This window comes from Mesoplodon bidens (assembly GCF_964165515.1).
Source record: "Mesoplodon bidens genome assembly, chromosome: 6".
Taxonomy (NCBI): Eukaryota; Metazoa; Chordata; class Mammalia; order Artiodactyla; family Ziphiidae; genus Mesoplodon; species Mesoplodon bidens.
The window spans coordinates 40,763,236-40,780,526 of record NC_138162.1 but is presented as its reverse complement, the minus strand read 5'-3'; positions in this window follow the sequence as shown (position 1 = coordinate 40,780,526).

The window sequence follows — 17,291 nt, the reverse complement described above, 5'->3', positions numbered from 1 at the left end:
TGTCATTATTGGGATAACACTGAATCTCCTCTAATCTATAAAAAATGTAAATAATTATAAACATTAGCATTTTGCCTATTATACAGGTTCAATGAAATCATGCGTAAAAGCTTAGCTCCTGAAAATTAATAGATGCTTAATCTACTGCTATTGTTAGGATTTAGGTAGGTATTGAGGGTTGATATCCAGGATGGAACATTCTAGAGTTAAAAAGAATGAGAAATAGCATAAGAAAGCTGAGTCGAGTTTGAGGGACAGTGAGCCAACCAGATTGACAAGGTGGAAGGTTGTGATGAGAGAAGAATAGTGGAGAAGACTGGAGAGTAGATTGGCTGAGACTATGGAGGGTTTGAACATGAGAGTAAGGCGTTTGAACGTAGTTCTGGAGGCCATTGCCACTGCAGGTGGGGTCTGGTCTGCAGTGTTCATTACCTGTCTATGATAAGTATAGAGATTGGGAGTAAAATTTGACAGCAATTTGACAACAAATGTATGTCTAAGGAACCTAATAATAAAAAATTGGGACCTGTATTTTATGCCTTTTTAATCTCATTTTTCTTGAAATTCACTTTTACTGTATTCTACAGAAGCAATGACCCATGATGGATTGGGAATGTTTTTTAAAACCAGTCTTTCACCACAAATAGTTTGAGAAGCACCACTGAGGACAGCAGAGGACCTTCAAAGTTTTATGACAAATGACATGTGACAAGATTCTACTTTTCCTAGATGTAACGCTTGGGGTAGATTGAAGTGGAGAGAAAATGGAGAAAGAGACACCAAGTGGGAGGCTCCCAGGCCCGTCTGGGTGGGAGCCAATAAAGGCCAGTGGGAGCAGAGATCAATATTCTGTTATAACCTAAATGGGAAAAGAATTTGAAAAAGAATAGATACATGTATATGTATAACTGAATCACTTTGCTGTACACCTGAAACTAACACAACATTGTTAATCAACTACACTCCAATATAGAATAAACATTTAAATGATGAAGTCATAAAAAAATAAAAAATTTAAAAGACAAAACAAAAACAAACCACTCCCAAAATTATCACCTGGAGATTCTTTTAACTAATGGAAAGTATTTCACTCTGTGAGTATACCAAAACACTTCTCACTAGACTCCTACTGATGATATCCATTGAATTGTTTCTGTTTTTAAAAATAATAATGGGGACTTCCCTGGTGGCACAGTGGTTAAGAATCCACCTGCCAAATCAGGGGACACGGGTTCGATCCCTGGTCCAGGAAGATCCCACATGCCACGGAGCATGCGAGCCAAAACTACTGAGCCCATGCACCACAACTACTGAAGCCCTTGCACTCTAGGGCCCGCGTGGTGCAACTACTTAAGCCCGTGCGCCTACAGTCCATGCTCCACAACAAGAGAAGCCACTGCAATGAGAAGCCCACACACCACGACGAAGAGTAGCCCCTGCTCACCGCAACTAGAGAAAGCCCGCCCACAGCAACAAAGACGCAATGCAGCCAAAAAAAAAAAGTGATAATAATAATAATGTATGATGCAATGATGTATATTCATGTACACCAAGTGTTGCCCGTATGTCCAAATCTTTCCTTTTAATAAATTCTTCCAAGTGTAATTTCTCAAGAAAATAAAAGAAAGAAAGAAAAAAAGAAAAAGTGCATAATGGAACATCCACGGACTGGGTTTCTTGAATGTGTCTTCACTGCCTATGACAGTGATTAATCTCTATGACAATCTCCTGAGGTTCTTAGCTCCATTTTCATAAAGCTTAGACAGGTTTACTCTCCTGCCCAATGCCATACAGTAATAAGTAGCTGAGTGGGGATTTGAACCCAAGCACTAAACATACTGCTTCTGTATCATGGGATGAGAGTAAGAAGGAAAACACCCAGATTCCAGGACCAGCTTTGCTAGGAACCAGCTTATCTTATGAATGTCACTTAATCTCTTTGGGCCAAGCTTCCTTACTTGTAAAATAAGGAGGTGAAACTAAATGTTTTTGCAAAATTCCTTCCTTCTTTTACATTCTTTGTCTCTGAGTAATAATAATAGCTAATGTTTGTTGAGTTCTTATTAAATGCCTGGCATTGTGCTAAGTGTGGTTTTAAACAAATTATCTCTTTTGATCCCACACACCCTTATGAATAAATGCAGCTATGATTCCACTTTGACAAATGAGGAACCTGTGGTTTGGAGACATTAAGTAGCCCTCCCAAGGTCACACAGCGAAGCAGCAGGGTTAGCAGGTTCTAACTCAGAGAAGCTTTCTCAGGAGTCTACTTCTTAGCCTGTCTGGCTTCCAAGATCTCTGTAGCCCAGTTCTCTCCTGCCTCAAGCCTGGGCCACCTGCTGTTTCCTTGCCTGAAACAGTTCACCCCTCTCCCTGAGCTCACTTGTCCCTGGTAATTCTTGGCCACCAGACAGGTCTCTGAGGCCCAGCTCCCTGGAGCTGGGTCAGCTCCCCTCCTGTGAGCCCTCACCCTTTGGACCCTTTCTACCCCTTTGGACCTCTTCCATCATCTACTTATTCCAGTGCTCAGTACCTTTGCTGCCCCCCACACTGGGTTACAAGCTCCAAGGAGGGCAGGAACTGCCCTTGCTGCCCCAGGACATAGAACAATGCATCGTACTGTAAAAGGGTAATGCTTTTACTTAGAGCAGCACTCGCTGAGGAGATATCAAAAGGGAATGCTGCTTCACCTCAACTTGTTCTAACTGGCTGAAGAGACCCAGGATGCTAGACCCATAGTAGAACTCACTGAAGACTCTTTGGTGACCAATGAACAAGGGATTTTTTTCTAAGCCATCCTATCCAGGGTACATGCTGTCAATCCTCAATTAGCATAGCTACCACGAAACCTATTTTTTCTAATTCCTAAAACAAAAAAACCCTGAGTTTTCTCCTCCCAGAAAACGAGCGAATTTCTTCACTTGCCTGACAAGTGAATAAATTCAGCATTATTGTAATTAGTAGTAGTAGTAGTATAGTTATGTATGTATGGCTCTCTCTGATGGTCATTGTATTAGTCTTTGACAGCACCTAGTAAGTGCAGTAAATATTTGTTGAGTGTCCTAAATACAAATAACTGTTGCATCAGGTGAGGAATGATATGCACATGGATTCCTCAGGAACCAGGAAGAAGGCAGGATCACTTCTCCATGAGGTAACCGGGGAAGCGTTCACAGAGGAAGTGAGGGGTGAACTTGGGTTTGGTAGTCATCCTCTACTTTTTCCTAATCTACCAGCCTCTTTGTTCCAGACTTCCTTTCCCAGCATAGGTCCCACAAGGCATCATTTCATTGACATTCTTGGCAATATTCTCAACTCCTTGCCCTCCTGTATTTTCATCACCTCCGCCAGGATAAACCCAGCTATTTGCTCTCTCCACTGATTACTCCACTGGAGAAAGTCATACCAACTGGCTCACCATAGATTCATAAAGCCATACTTTGCCCTCAACACTGTTGGACATTTCTCCAATCAATTCACCCACCTATTCTCAAACCTCCAGCCCCTCACCTCCAACTTTATTGATGAAATAAAAGCTTTAGGTAGAAGCTCTTCAACTTCTGCCTAAGTGAGAAATCTAACTACATCGGACTCTAATCTGACCCTCCTTCCTTCCTCCTAAATCCAATCCTGCATCTGAGCCTTGGAGCCCATCTGTTTGCTATCTCAGCAAACCCTGCCCCACTGTTGAATGTCTGCTTCTTGTTCATTCAACTACCTCCTCTCAAATGGATCTGTCTTATTATCTTATTATGTTCAAATTCCTCACATCTTAAAAGGAAAACAAACAAAATCCTTCCCTTGCCCCCCCTTACTCCTCTCCAGCTACCATTTCACAGTCAAGACTCTTGAGAAAATGTAAAAAGGGTCAACGACTATAAAAACTTGCTCCATTTTCACAGCCTATGGTGGGTTAGCTTTGAACCCGATCTACCCATTGAATAAACCCTCGCCAGGGTCACTGATGACTTCCATGTTGCTAAACTCAGCATACATTTTCAGTTCTCCTCTTGACTTCTCAGGAACATTAGACATTGTCAACTGCTCCCTTTTTCTTGCAACACTCTCTTGGTTCCTTGGTCACACGCCCTCCTGCTTTGTCTTCTACCCCTCTGGAGCTCTTCACTGACCCTCTTGGTAGTAGTCTCCCAAGGCCAGCCCATGGCTTTAATTACCATGTGTTTTCTAATGGCTACTAAACTCCCATCTCTATCCCAGATCTCCCCTTGGAGCTCCAGATTCCTACATTCAGTTGCTTCATATTTTTCAGAAAGACCCCATTTTTTCTTTTTAGAGAAGTTTTAGGTTCACAACAAAATTGAGAGGAAGGTATAGAGATTTCCCATACACCCTCTGCCCCACACATGCGCGGCCTCTCCATTATCAACATCACTCACTAGAGTGGTATATGTGTTACCAAGGATGAACCTACATTGACACATCATCACTCAAAATCCATAGTTCAGGACTTCTCTTGTGGCGCAGTGGTTGGGAGTCCACCTGACGATGCAGGTGACGCGGGTTCGTGCCCCGGTCCGGGAGGATCCCACGTGCTGTGGAGCGGCTGGGCCTGTGAGCCATGGCCGCTGAGCCTGTGCGTCCGGAGCCTGTGCTCTGCAACGGGAGAGGCCACAACAGTGAGGGGCCCACGTACCACAAAAAAAAAAAAAAAAAAAAAAAAATCCATAGTTCACATTAAGGTTCACTCTTGGTGTTGTACATTCTATGGGTTTGGACAAATGTATAATGACATATATTCATGATTATAATCCTAAAAATCCTCTGTGTTCTGCCTATTTATTCCTCCCCACCCCCTTGCCACTGGCAACCACTGATCTTTTTACTGTCTCCATAGTCTTGCCCATTCCCCAAATGTCATAGTTGGAATTATACACAACGTGGCTTTTTCAGATTAGCTTTTTTCACTTAATAATATTCATTCAAGTTTCCTCATGTCTTTTCATGGCTTGATAGCTCTTTCCTTTTTAGTGCTGAATAATATCCCATTGTCTGAAAGAACCACAGTTTATTCAACCATTCACCTACTGAAGGACATCTTGGTTGCTTCCAAGTTTGGGCAATAATGAACAAAACTGCTATAAACATCCTCTTGCAGGTTTCTGTGTGGACATAACTTTTCAACTCCTTTAAGTAAATACCAAGGACCGTGATTGCTGGTCTGTATGGTAAGTGTATGTTAGTTTTGTAAGAAACCACCAAACTGCCTTCCAGAGAGGCTGTCCCATTTTGCATTCCCACCAGCAATGTATGAGAGTTCCTGTTGTTTCACATCCTGAAGAGAGAGGCAGAGGCTAGAGTGATGCAGCCAGAAGCCAAGGAACACCTGGAGCCCCCAGAAGTGGTAAGTGTCAAGGAGGGTTTCTCCCCTACAACCATCAAAGGAAATACAGCTCTGACAACCCCATGATTTCAGATTTAGCCTCCAGAAATGTGCAGGAATACATTTCTGTTGTTTTAAGTCACCCAATTTGTGGTACTTTGTTATGGCTGCCATGGGGAACTAATACAGGGACAATTCAAATCCCCTGATCGAATTCCTTCATTTTACAGATGAGAAAAATAATATCTTAGCACGTACGAAATGTTTCCACACAGCTGATCACGTTCAATAATCATAGCAACTCTCCAAGATAGCAGTTGTTGAGCGAGAGGAGGGAACTGAAAGCAGCTCAGTGATTCGCCTGAAAACAAGCAGCTGAGCACTGGAGCAGCGTGTGGATTCTTCCTGCAAAGTTCATACACTTCCCACCAATTCTCTCTGCCTATGTCTCAGAGGGGCCCAACGACATACCCACATCACACAGCTGATGAGAAACAGTCTAAAACAGAGGACTTTTTTCCCTCCTATTTCTACTCCAGGTACAATAGGCTGCATCTCAAAACTGTCGAACCGTCAAGAGACTGGTTCTGCGGGATGACCTCAGAGCTCATAACCTAGATCCTTGGGCTAAATAAAAAGTGATGTCTCCAAACAACAGGGGTCATAAGCTGCAAGTTACTTGGATGAACTGTATGGGCTGTTCATTTCCTTTTGAAATATGCTTTAAGATTCTCCAAACACTCAGAAAGTCAAGATAATCAACAGCTCTCCCAGGCCAAGCAGGTTTGAGAGACCCTCCGTTCCAGTCTGTCTTATAAAATATTTATGTGCTGCAAGGGGCACTACATCAAAGTCCCAATGGTTCTAATGGTAATGAGGGAACAATTCTGTTGAGCAAATAATCAAATAATCAAATAACAATTGTTCTTGTGATAAAGCCCCCCAGTTTGCAATTACTTAGCAGTTTAAAGTCACTTCATTTGGGAAATTTTGTCTCTGAGAAAGGCTGAGGCTCTCATTCAGAGGCCAGTTAAATTAGGAGCAACACATTAGCTGCGGAGTCTTAATTCATTTGGGGTTATTTGCAGCTTTGATTATAATCCAGATACAGCCAGAGCCATCCTTTGGAACATTTTCTTGCCTCAGCAGGCACTGCAGGTGATTGGGTCCCTGGGAGATGCCACCAGCCTAGTGACCCAAGGCTGCTGGGTTACCAGATTCTACTCTAGACCCATTCTCCCTGCTGCTATGGGAGAGTCACAGGAAGTGAGAACCCTTAATAAGATCTTCTGTAAAAACAGCTTTGTTGAGGTATAATTAACAGATAATAAAATGCATACCTTTAAATTAGATAGGCTTTGACAGGTGTATATACCTGTGGAAATAACCTCACAATCAAAATAATAAACATATCATCGCTACCTCAAATTTCCTCATGCCCTTTACAATCTACCCCCCCCAAACTACTCCCCCACGCCAGTCCTGCCCCCCACCTGCACACGTGAGAGCACACACATATTCAGGCAACCACTGGTCTGCTTTTCATTGTTATAGATTAACTAGTTTGTATTTTCTAAGATTTCATGTAAATGGAATCATACAATATTCACTCGTTTTATTTTTTCACACAGCATAATTGTTTTGAGATTCATCTACGTTGTTGCTAGCATCAATAATCTCTTTTTATCGCTTAGTAGCCTTCCGTTGTACAGATATACCACAATCTAGCTCTTCAGCTGTTGAGAAATGTGGGCTGTTCCCAGTTTGGGGCTGTTACAAATGAAGCTGCTGCAAACATTTGTGTGTACATATGCTTTCACGTCTCTTGGGAAAATACCTACGGGTGGAATGGCTGGATCATATGGTAAGCATACAGTTAATTTTTCAGAAATCGCCAAACTGTTTTCCAAAGCCATTGTACCATTTTGTACCCATCAGAAATTTATGAAAGTTACATTGATCTACCTCCTCACCAACACTTGGTATGGTTGGTTAGTAATTTTAATTTTAGCCATTCTAACAGGTTATATGGGTATTTTTAAAATTAATTTAATTTTATTTATTTTATTTTTGGCTGCGTTGGGTCTTCGTTGCTGCGCATGGGCTTTTTCTCTAGTTGCGGTGAGGGGTCTACTCTGTTGTGGTGCGTAGGCTTCTCATTGCGGTGGCTTCTCTTGTTGCAGAGCATGGGCTCTAGGTGCACAGGCTTCAATAGTTGTGGCACGGGGGCTCAGTAGTTGTGGCTTGAGGGCTCTAGAGCGCAGGCTCAGTAGCTCACAGTAGTTGTGGCGCACGGGCTTAGTTGCTCCATGGCATGTGGGATCTTCCCAGACCAGGGCTCGAAACTGTGTTCCCTACATTGGCAGGTGGATTTTTAACCACCGTGCCACCAGGGAAGCCCTGTGTGGGTATCTTATTGTAATTTTAACTTGCGTTTCTGTAATGGCAATGATATTGAGCATCTTTTCATATGCTTATTTGCCAACCGTATGTCTTTCTCAATGAAGTTTCTGTTCAAATCTTTTGCCCATTTTAAAAATTGGGTTGATTGTTTTTATTACTGAGATTTGAAAATTCTTTAAGTATTCCACATACAAGCCTTCTATCAAATATATGATTTGCAAATACTTTCTACCAGGTTGTGGTTTGTCTTTTCATTCTCTTAACAGTGTCTTTTGAAGAGCTGAAGTTTTTAATTTTGATGAAGTCCTATTATCAATTTTATGTGTTATGGATTGTATTTTACTGTCATATCTAAAAAAAACTTTGACTAGCTCAATATCACAAAATTATCTTCCAAGTTTTCTTCTAGAAGTTTTACAGCTTTAGGTTTATCTTTAGGTCTACGATACATTTTGAATTAATTTTTATATGTGCTGCAAGGCATGGATCCAAGTTCAATTTTTTGCCTATGGATACCCAATTGTTCAGCACCATCCTTTCTCCACTGAATTGCCTTTGCACCTTTGTGAAAAATTGGTTGTCCATGTATGTGTGCATCTAATTTCTGGCCTCCCTATTCTGTTCCATTGATCGATTTGTCTGTCTTATACCAATACCATATATTTTGATTTTTGTAGCTTTAAAATAAGTCTTGAAATCAGGTAGTGTTAATTGACCAACTTTGTTCTTTTTAAAAGTTGCTTTGGCTATGCTAGCTTCCTGCAATTCTATATGACTTTTAGAGTCAGCTTGTCAATTCTTACAAAATCCTGCAAGAATTCTGATAGGCATTTTGACCCATGATTATAGCATAACTCTCAATTCATCTAGATATTGTTTCATTTCTCTCAGTAATGTTTTGTATTTTTTGAGTGTACCTGTCTTGCTCATCCTTTTTCAGATTTTATCCTCAGCATTTCATAATTTTTGACACTATAGTAAATAGCATTTTTTTAAAAAATTTCAACCTCTAATGGTTTATTGTTAGTAAAAAAAAAAAGAAACTGGGGTTTTATATTAATCTTGTTATTGATCAATATATATTATTGGTCTCACCACTTTGCTATTTTGTCCAGATTTTTCCCAGGTGTTTCAGGTGGAAGGATACACCTAGTCCCTGCTACTCCCTATTGGCTTGGAAGTCCCACCACTCTCTTTGAAAATCCCTAATTAGAACACGGATTCCTTCCTTCTCCTACATGACTGTATCCCTTTCTGTTCATAGCACCTGACTGCCTTTTTAGTATATTATTATTATTATTATTATTACAATTATCATTATTAAACTTTAAAATGCATTCTAATTTCTCACTTGCTGAATTACCGCCTAGAGCCAGAGCAGATGGCAGGCAGCTGAGAAGGAATTTTTAGACCAAGAATGAGGCTTGATTTTCTATTGTTTTAATTCTCCTCTTACTGAAAATTCCTATAGGGTAGTTTTTCTCAAATTCTGAATCAACAGAGGAGTATATTTTTAAAATATAGATTCTCAACACATCCTTCCTCCCACCCAGTGAATCAGAATCCAGGAAATCTGCAGTGTGTTTCAAGCCACTATACAGGAGCTTCTAATGTGTACCAAAATTTAGATGCCTCCATTATAGAGACTTCTTTTGGACCACCCAGCTCAGCACTTGGAAAATTATTAAGTTGTAAAACTTCTCTCCTCAGTATTCTTGTTCTTTGCTTTTTCTCTATACAGGTTCTTAGGTTTCTCAGTTGTCTCCTAGCAAAGCAGACTTCTGCAAATTATTTTCAAGTGCTGTTTTAGGGATATCATGTTGGCATGCATTCTCACACTTCCTTCCAAAAGAAATTACACAGTCAACAGCCCCTCCTGCCTAGGAGGCCCTGTGACCCTGCCTCCCACCCACCCAGCCACAGTTTATTGGTTCAGGGTGCATATAACTAAAAGTCAGCCTCGGGCTGACTTAAGTAAACTGAGCAGTGGCTGTAGCTATGGTCTCCTGCAAGAGCAGTGTCAAAGTTGGGACAGTGCAATTCCTGTGCTGTCTGCGGCGAAAGGTCCAGAAGAAGGTAATCCATACAGACAAAAATCAGATTAGTGGTTGCCAGGGGCTATGGGGAGAAGGGATGGGGACTTCTTAGGGTTACAGGATCTCTTACAGGTGATAAAAATGTTTTGGAACTAGACAGGGGAGATTGCACAATATCATGAATGCACTAAATACTACTAAATTGTTTACTTAAAAATTTCCACTAAAGAACAAAAGTCAGGGAGGGCTTCCCTGGTGATGCAGTGGTTAAGAATCCACCTGCCAATGCAGGGGACAATGGTTCGATCCCTGGTCCGGGAAGATCCTACATGCCGTGGAGCAACTAAGCCTGTGTGCCACAACTACTGAGCCTGTGTGCCACAACTAATGAAGCCCACGCGCCTAAACCCCATGCTCTGCAACAAGAGAAGCCACTGCAATGAGAAGCCTGCGCACCGCAACAAAGAGCAGCCCCCACTCGCTGCAGCCAGAGAAAGCCCATGCGCAGCAATGAAGACCCAACTCAGCCAAAAATAAAATAAATAAAGTAAATAAATTTATATTCTTAAAAAAGAACAAAAGGCAAGGAAGTGGGTGCTAAAATGAATGTGAGGCCCTGAGAGCCCCCAGTGTGGGGTCCTAGGGGACACACCCTTCACATCAGGGAGGGGCTGGGGAGGGGACTCCAGCATCACTAAGCAGTTCTATGTTGTCACCTCTGCAGGCAGGGGGAGGGTAGGAGAGGAAGTCACAGAATTTGCCTGGATGAGTGCAGTGGGGATGACAGGGTCTTGAAGCAAAAGAGGCCAGGTGTTGGTGCTTAACTTCCAGAGGTATGAGGGGAGGGTTTCCATGATTACTGTAAGAACCAGCAGTGCCAGAGAGGCAGCTGAAGGGCTTGATTTGAAGGGGGCTGTGCAGATGGGGGTGCCATATATACATAACAAAAGAGATAATAAAACACCAAAACCCAACAGTTTCCTTGGAAATTTGGAATAACCCTCAGGTACTCAGACCTTGTTGGGGGGAGCTGGGTGCACTGGGTCGTGTTTTGTCATATGTTGATGTGGTTGCCTTGCTGAGCCCATCAGTTCCTGGCACAGTTGTGAGGGGGCAGCAGGGAGGTCTCTCCTGAAGATGAGTCCATATCTGGGATTGAATATTGGGTGGAGAGGCAATCCTCAGACAGGAGGCAGAAAGTTAAATGGTGAACTCCAGGCAGATTGGAGAGGGAAATCCTCTATCTGTGTCTTGTTTTCCTTGGTCTGGATTTTGAGAAGTTAGCCCAGTTGTCAGCACTCCTGGATGACAGGGGGTATGGCCCCAGCCATGTGGTGACAGGCCAGCAGCTAGGCCCAGAAACTTCCCTGTGAGGCAGAAGTTCTAAATGTGGGTGTTTATCAGAATCCCATGGAAGTTTCAAAATATTATATCTGCTCCGGGGTCCTACCCCCACAAAAGTTCTATTTCAGAAAGTGGAGGAGGGGAAGGGCAGGTGGGAATCAGATTTTCAAACATCAGTCCAGGTGATTTTAAGGCATGCTTTTAAAGAGCAACTGCTTTAAGGAATCCTATCATGCCACTGAAGGTGAGTGAGATGCAGACCAGAATGAACAGAGTCCTGGGTGGTGAAGAGGCGCCGATGTAGAGCCACAATAAGGGTTTGGATGCTATCCCATTTGCAAGGAGAAGCCTCTGGAGCATTATAAATGGCAAGTAACAGGATCTGATTCACACTTCAAAAATTAAGACCTCAGAGCTATTAAAATACCATGATAGGGGGCTTCCCTGGTGGCGCAGTGGTTGGGAGTCCGCCTGCCGATGCAGGGGACACGGGTTTGTGCCCCGGTCCGGGAAGATCCCACATGCCGCAGAGCGGCTGGGCCCGTGAGCCATGGCCGCTGAGCCTGCGCGTCCGGAGCCTGTGCTCCACAACGGGAGAGGCCACAGCAGTGAGAGGCCCGCGTACCGCAAAAAAAAAAAAAAACATGATACTCAAGGGGTATTCTTATCCACTTGTGAAAGAAAGTCAAATTATAAGCTCTTGGGATCACTCAGGGTAACTTCCTTTCATATCTCCACCGTCTTCTGAGCTTTATCTTAAAGTAAGTGTGAGTTAGTCATTCCGACATTTTACCATGAATTATAAGACCATACGGTTGGCAAAGGCCTCAAGAGAGCATTTAGTCCAACCTGCAGGCTTCCTGGCAGGTCTATACCTAAATCATCTCAGAGAGAGAAAATCTAAATTACATGTCACTGCTGACCGAGAAGACCAGTTTCCCTCCCATCTTCCCTGGTGTAATGAGAACACTCATCACCACTCTGATGAGAGGTTTGAAAATAATTCTGGTTGTTCTAAAGAAATAAAGCAACAAGAAAAACAAGAAACCGAAAAAACCTTGGGTGCCTTTGGATGCTTAAAATCTAGTCTCCCTAAACCCCACCTCTGACTACTCAAATCTATTATTTAACTTTCTACATAAAAATGCATCTGTTCAATTCAAGTCCAGTCCACAGATATTCATGGAGCACCTAGTAACTGCAAAAGGGGAGTTACTGATACCTAAGACAGGATCCTAAAATGGAAAATTAAACTTTTTTTTCTTTTTTTTTTTGCGGTACGCGGGCCTGTCACTGTTGTGGCCTCTTCCGTTGCGGAGCACAGGCTCCGGATGTGCAGGCCCCGTGGCCATGGCTCACAGGCCCAGCCGCTCTGCGGTATGTGGGATCCTCCCACACCAGGGCACGAACCCGCATCCCCTGCATCGGCAGGCGGACTCACAACCACTGCGCCACCAGGGAAGCCCGAAAGTTAAACTTCTTAAACATCACGTTGGGACTTCCCTGTGGCTCAGTGGTTAAGAATCCACCTGCCAACACAGGGAACACAGGTTCGAGCCCTGGTTCGGGAAGATCCCACATGCCGTGGAGCAACTAAGCCTGTGCTCCACAACTGCTGAGCCTGCGCTCTAGAGCCCGAAGCCACCACTACTGACCCCGTGCCGCAACTACTGAAGCCCATGTGCTGCAACTACTGAAGCCCACGTGCCTAGAGCCCGTGCTCCGCAACAAGAGAAGCCACCGCAATGAGAAGCCCGCGCACCGCAACGAAGAGTAGCCCCTGCTGGCCGCAACTAGAGAAAGCCCGCGCGCAGCAACAAAGACCCAATGTAACCAAAAAAAAAAAAAAAAAAAAAAAAAAACTCCTTTAACATGATTTTTTATTTTTGGCTGCATTGGGTCTTCGTTGCTGCGCACGGGCTTTCTCTAGCTGCAGCGAGCGGGGGCTACTCTTCATTGCGGTGCGCAGGCTTCTCATTGCGGTGTCTTCTCTTGTTGCGGAGCACGGGCTCTAGGCACGTGGGCTTCAGTAGTTGCAGCACATGGGCTTCAGTAGTTGCGGCACGGGCTCTAGAGCACAGGCTCAGTAACTGTGGCGTACGGGCTTAGTTGCTCCACGGCATGTGGGATCTTCCTGGACCAGAGCTTGAACCTGTGTTCCCTGCGTTGGCAGGCGGATTCTTAACCACTGCGCCACCAGGGAAGCCCTAAAGGATATATATATATATATATATATATATATGTATATATATATGGATATATATATATATATATATATTTTTTTTTTTTGGCGGTACGCAGGCCTCTCACTGTTGTGGCCTCCCCTGTTGCGGAGCACAGGCTCCGGACGCGCAGGCTCAGCGGCCATGGCTCACGGGCCCAGCCGCTCTGCGGCATGTGGGATCTTCCCGGACTGGGGCACGAACCCGTGTCCCCTGCATCGGCAGGTGGCCTCTCAACTTCTGCGCCACCAGGGAAGCCCCTAAAGGGGATATTTTTAAGCAAGGAAAGATGATTGCTGTATATGGCTAATTGAAAATTGTAATGCACTATCTGATACTATTTTTTGCAAAGCAGAAGAACAGAGAGGGAAATTGGAATAATCTTCAAGTTACAGGTTTAAATGGAAAAAGTAAGGTGTATAAGAGTATGTACAGCATTCTTCAATTTGTGTTTAAAAACCAGTGTGTATGAGTGATTGGAAAATCCTATCACAGGATTTCTAGTTTAAATCACTTGCTATTAGTGGGAAGCAGCTCATAGCACAGGGAGATCAGCTCGGTGCTTTGTGACCGCCTGGAGGGGTGAGATAAGGTGGGTGGGAGGGAGGGAGACGCAAGAGGGAAGAGATATGGGAACATATGTATATGTATAACTGATTCACTTTGTTATAAAGCAGAAACTAACACACCATTGTAAAGCAATTATACTCCAATAAAGATGTAAAAAAAATAATAAATAAAAAATAAATCACTTGCTATTATAAGAAAAAGGCAACATAATAAGGAGAGAGAGCAAAAAAATAAAATAAGGAAGCCTGTTAGGGGCTATGGAAGGAGGGACAAGAAACACTGGAAAAAATCTGCCAAGATTCACATCATCCAGGTCTTTTCTCCCATTTTCAAATATCCTCCTAGTAGCTTTGCTGTCTCAGCCCTGTATCAACAAATGCCGGTAATGAGAACGTATCACAGCAATAGTACTCTGAGGAATCCATCCGGCTTTTAAATGTGGTTCCATTATGGGATTACGCGGCGCCTCCAAGTCCAATACCTGCATCCCAAGGATGGGGGATGTGGCCCAGGGAGTGCAGGCAAAACAACAAAGGAGCCGGTGGTTCAGGCTCTACGGGAGCAGATAACATTCTCTTCTTCCAAAGAACCACAAAGCCTTTTAAAAAGCAAATGGAACAAAGATGTGAGTGAGAAGTCCCCCCTCCTGAGATAAACAGATCCGGGAGAAAGAAAGTAGAAAGCAGGTGAACTGCCAAAGAAAAGACAGTAACGTGAAAAACCGTCAAAATTTTGGAGTTAATTACATACCACTCTTCAAGAAATGAGAGATAAGCAGTCAGAAAAATACTAATTTAGTGAAGGTTGAACAAACAATTCTTTTCCCAGTGGCAAAGAAAGGGAGAAGCAAGCATCTCTAAACACTGGCAATTATGCAGATGGCGGAAAGAATAAAGCCTCAATTTCATTGGCGATGCAAGCCCGCATAATAAGGGAGAGTATTAGGGAGACAAAAAGCAGTCTGAAGTGTTTACAGTTTCAAGTGCGCCAACAGCTCAGCAAGCATTTAGAACACATTATCCCAGTTGTGAAAAACTGCCCTCAGAAATTAAGGAAATTAATCAAGAAGTTAAACATTTATTAAAAACAAGTTTAGAGAATATAGGAGAAAGGTCGTGTCTGAAGAGTCACCGAAAGCCGAATCAGCTATTTCTGTGTTGCAGAGTGGGTGGTGTTCGATTTGGAGCACAAGGTCCAGATGTAAGGGGAACTTCTGCAGGCCCTGTGGGCTTTGGGGGCCTCGAGCCTGCAACACAGGAAAATAGCTCTTGGTGTCAGCTATTCTTGCGAAAAGCCACTGATGCAACCACTGAAAAACTGGGACCCAACCCCTCATGACGTCCGTACTCAGGGAAGGGAAGCCAGCATTTGTTTGCAGTCATGTAACTGTCGGACTTGGGTACGGGGCAACATTCAAAATTAAACCCAGCCCGAGTCTTCCAGCACCCAGTTGCCAAGGTCTCGACTCCAACGCCCCGGTGAATAAAGCTCTTTGCTGTGGGCGGCAGTCTTGCTTCCCCACACTCCTTTAGTCATAAATGTTGAGCAAACAGGAAAGATCATTTTTCTACAGATAAGGTTATCTCTGAGGCACTTCTTAGCACAGCACTGAAAACGAGGCATGTTGCAGGGATGTGCGCAAAGCTACTTTGGGGGATGGAGGTGAGGATGGGGGCTTTTCCTGATGACTAATGAGTTTGCACCTCACACCCGCCTGGAGTGAGATCCAGCAAGCGTCAGATCCTTACGAACCTTTGTCAAAATGTGGATGGCACAGAATCCTCAGGTAGTCAAGAGGGAGAAACAGAAAGGCAAATTTCCTGTCCTCCCACCTTGGTCTAGTTTACCTTTCATGAGTACCTATTACTAACCCCTCTCTCTAGAACTCCGTGAATTAAGACATATATAAAAAGTTTACATGACCAAGATTTTTACCAGGAAAGGGAATAAGATTTTTGTGTTTTTTTTAAAGGAAGCCATTCCCTTAGCATCCTTTAGTTGCATTAGAACTTACAGCAGACATCTTGAACTTCTTAAAGTTATGTGAAATCCTAAACGTCGTATTCTCTCAGGCAGGTGCTATTTGGGGAGATGATGGTAGAATGCTTATGAGCTTTCGAGTCAAAAAGGAGTAGTTCAAATGCCAGCTTTGTCAATTACTAGTTGTGTACCCTTGAGCAACATGCTTAATCTCACTGAATCTCAGTTTCATCATCTGTAAAATGGAAATAATAATATCTCCTTTATGGAAACATTCAACACAATAATGCCCACAAGATAGAATGCACTTAGCACAGTGATTGGAGCATAGAAAATCTCAGTAAATAACAGCTATCATTATTATTATTATTAAAATAAGCTAGAATTTTGAAATAAATGTTTTCTCTAAATGATTAATTTCAAAGCATTTGAGCCAAATATGCCATATGAATGAATGCAAGCTGCACTGTAACAAAATAAAAAGGACTCAGCATTAGAAATGTTGCATACAAATGTTCAGAAGAAAAATTGAAATTTTCCTATTCCCCCAGTAACTCTTGTTGAGTCAAGTTTGTTTATTCTGTCAGCAAGCACTACTATTTCAAATTAAATGAAACCTGACATTTTCCCTGATACCTAGAGTTTTGATGTATGACAATGTTTGTTTATTTTTTTAATGTATTTATTTTATTTATTTTAATTTTGGCTGCGTTGGGTCTTTGCTGCTGCACATGGGCTTTTCTCTAGTTGCGGCAGCAGAGGCTACTCTTTGTTGTGGTGTGGTGGCTTCTCTTGTTGCAGAACACGGGCTCTAGGCGTGAGGGCTTCAGTAGTTGTGGCACATGGGCTCAGTAGTTGTGGCTCAGGGGCTCTAGAGCTCAGGCTCAGTAGTTGTGGCGCATGGACTTAGTTGCTCCACAGCATGTGGGATCCTCCCGGACCAGGGCTTGAACCCGTGTCCCCTGCATTGGCAGGTGGACTCCCAACAATTGAGCCACCAGGGAAGCCCTATGACAAAGTTTATATTCCAATATCCTACAGTTCCAGGAAGTTTGGGTGGCGACATAATATAAATTCCAAAATAATCGTGTGTTGTGAAACATTTGTGTTTCAAATACTGTGTGTTAGTATTCAGAGAGAGAAGGAAAAAAGGGGTCTTTGCGCAGCTGCTTCCTAATATAATTTACTGTAAATTTATGTCACAATTAAGAGAGTGAATATTTTCATCCGGGTTCAACAGCAGAAAATAGAAATGCCCTAGGCACTTTAAGCACAAAGGGACTTAATACTGTGAGTTATGTGCTTACAAAATCATCAGAGGGTTTGGAGGAATAGCCCTCCAGGAGCTGTTGCCTCAGCATCCTCAGAAAGATGGGGAATCAAGAAGCCGCCCGG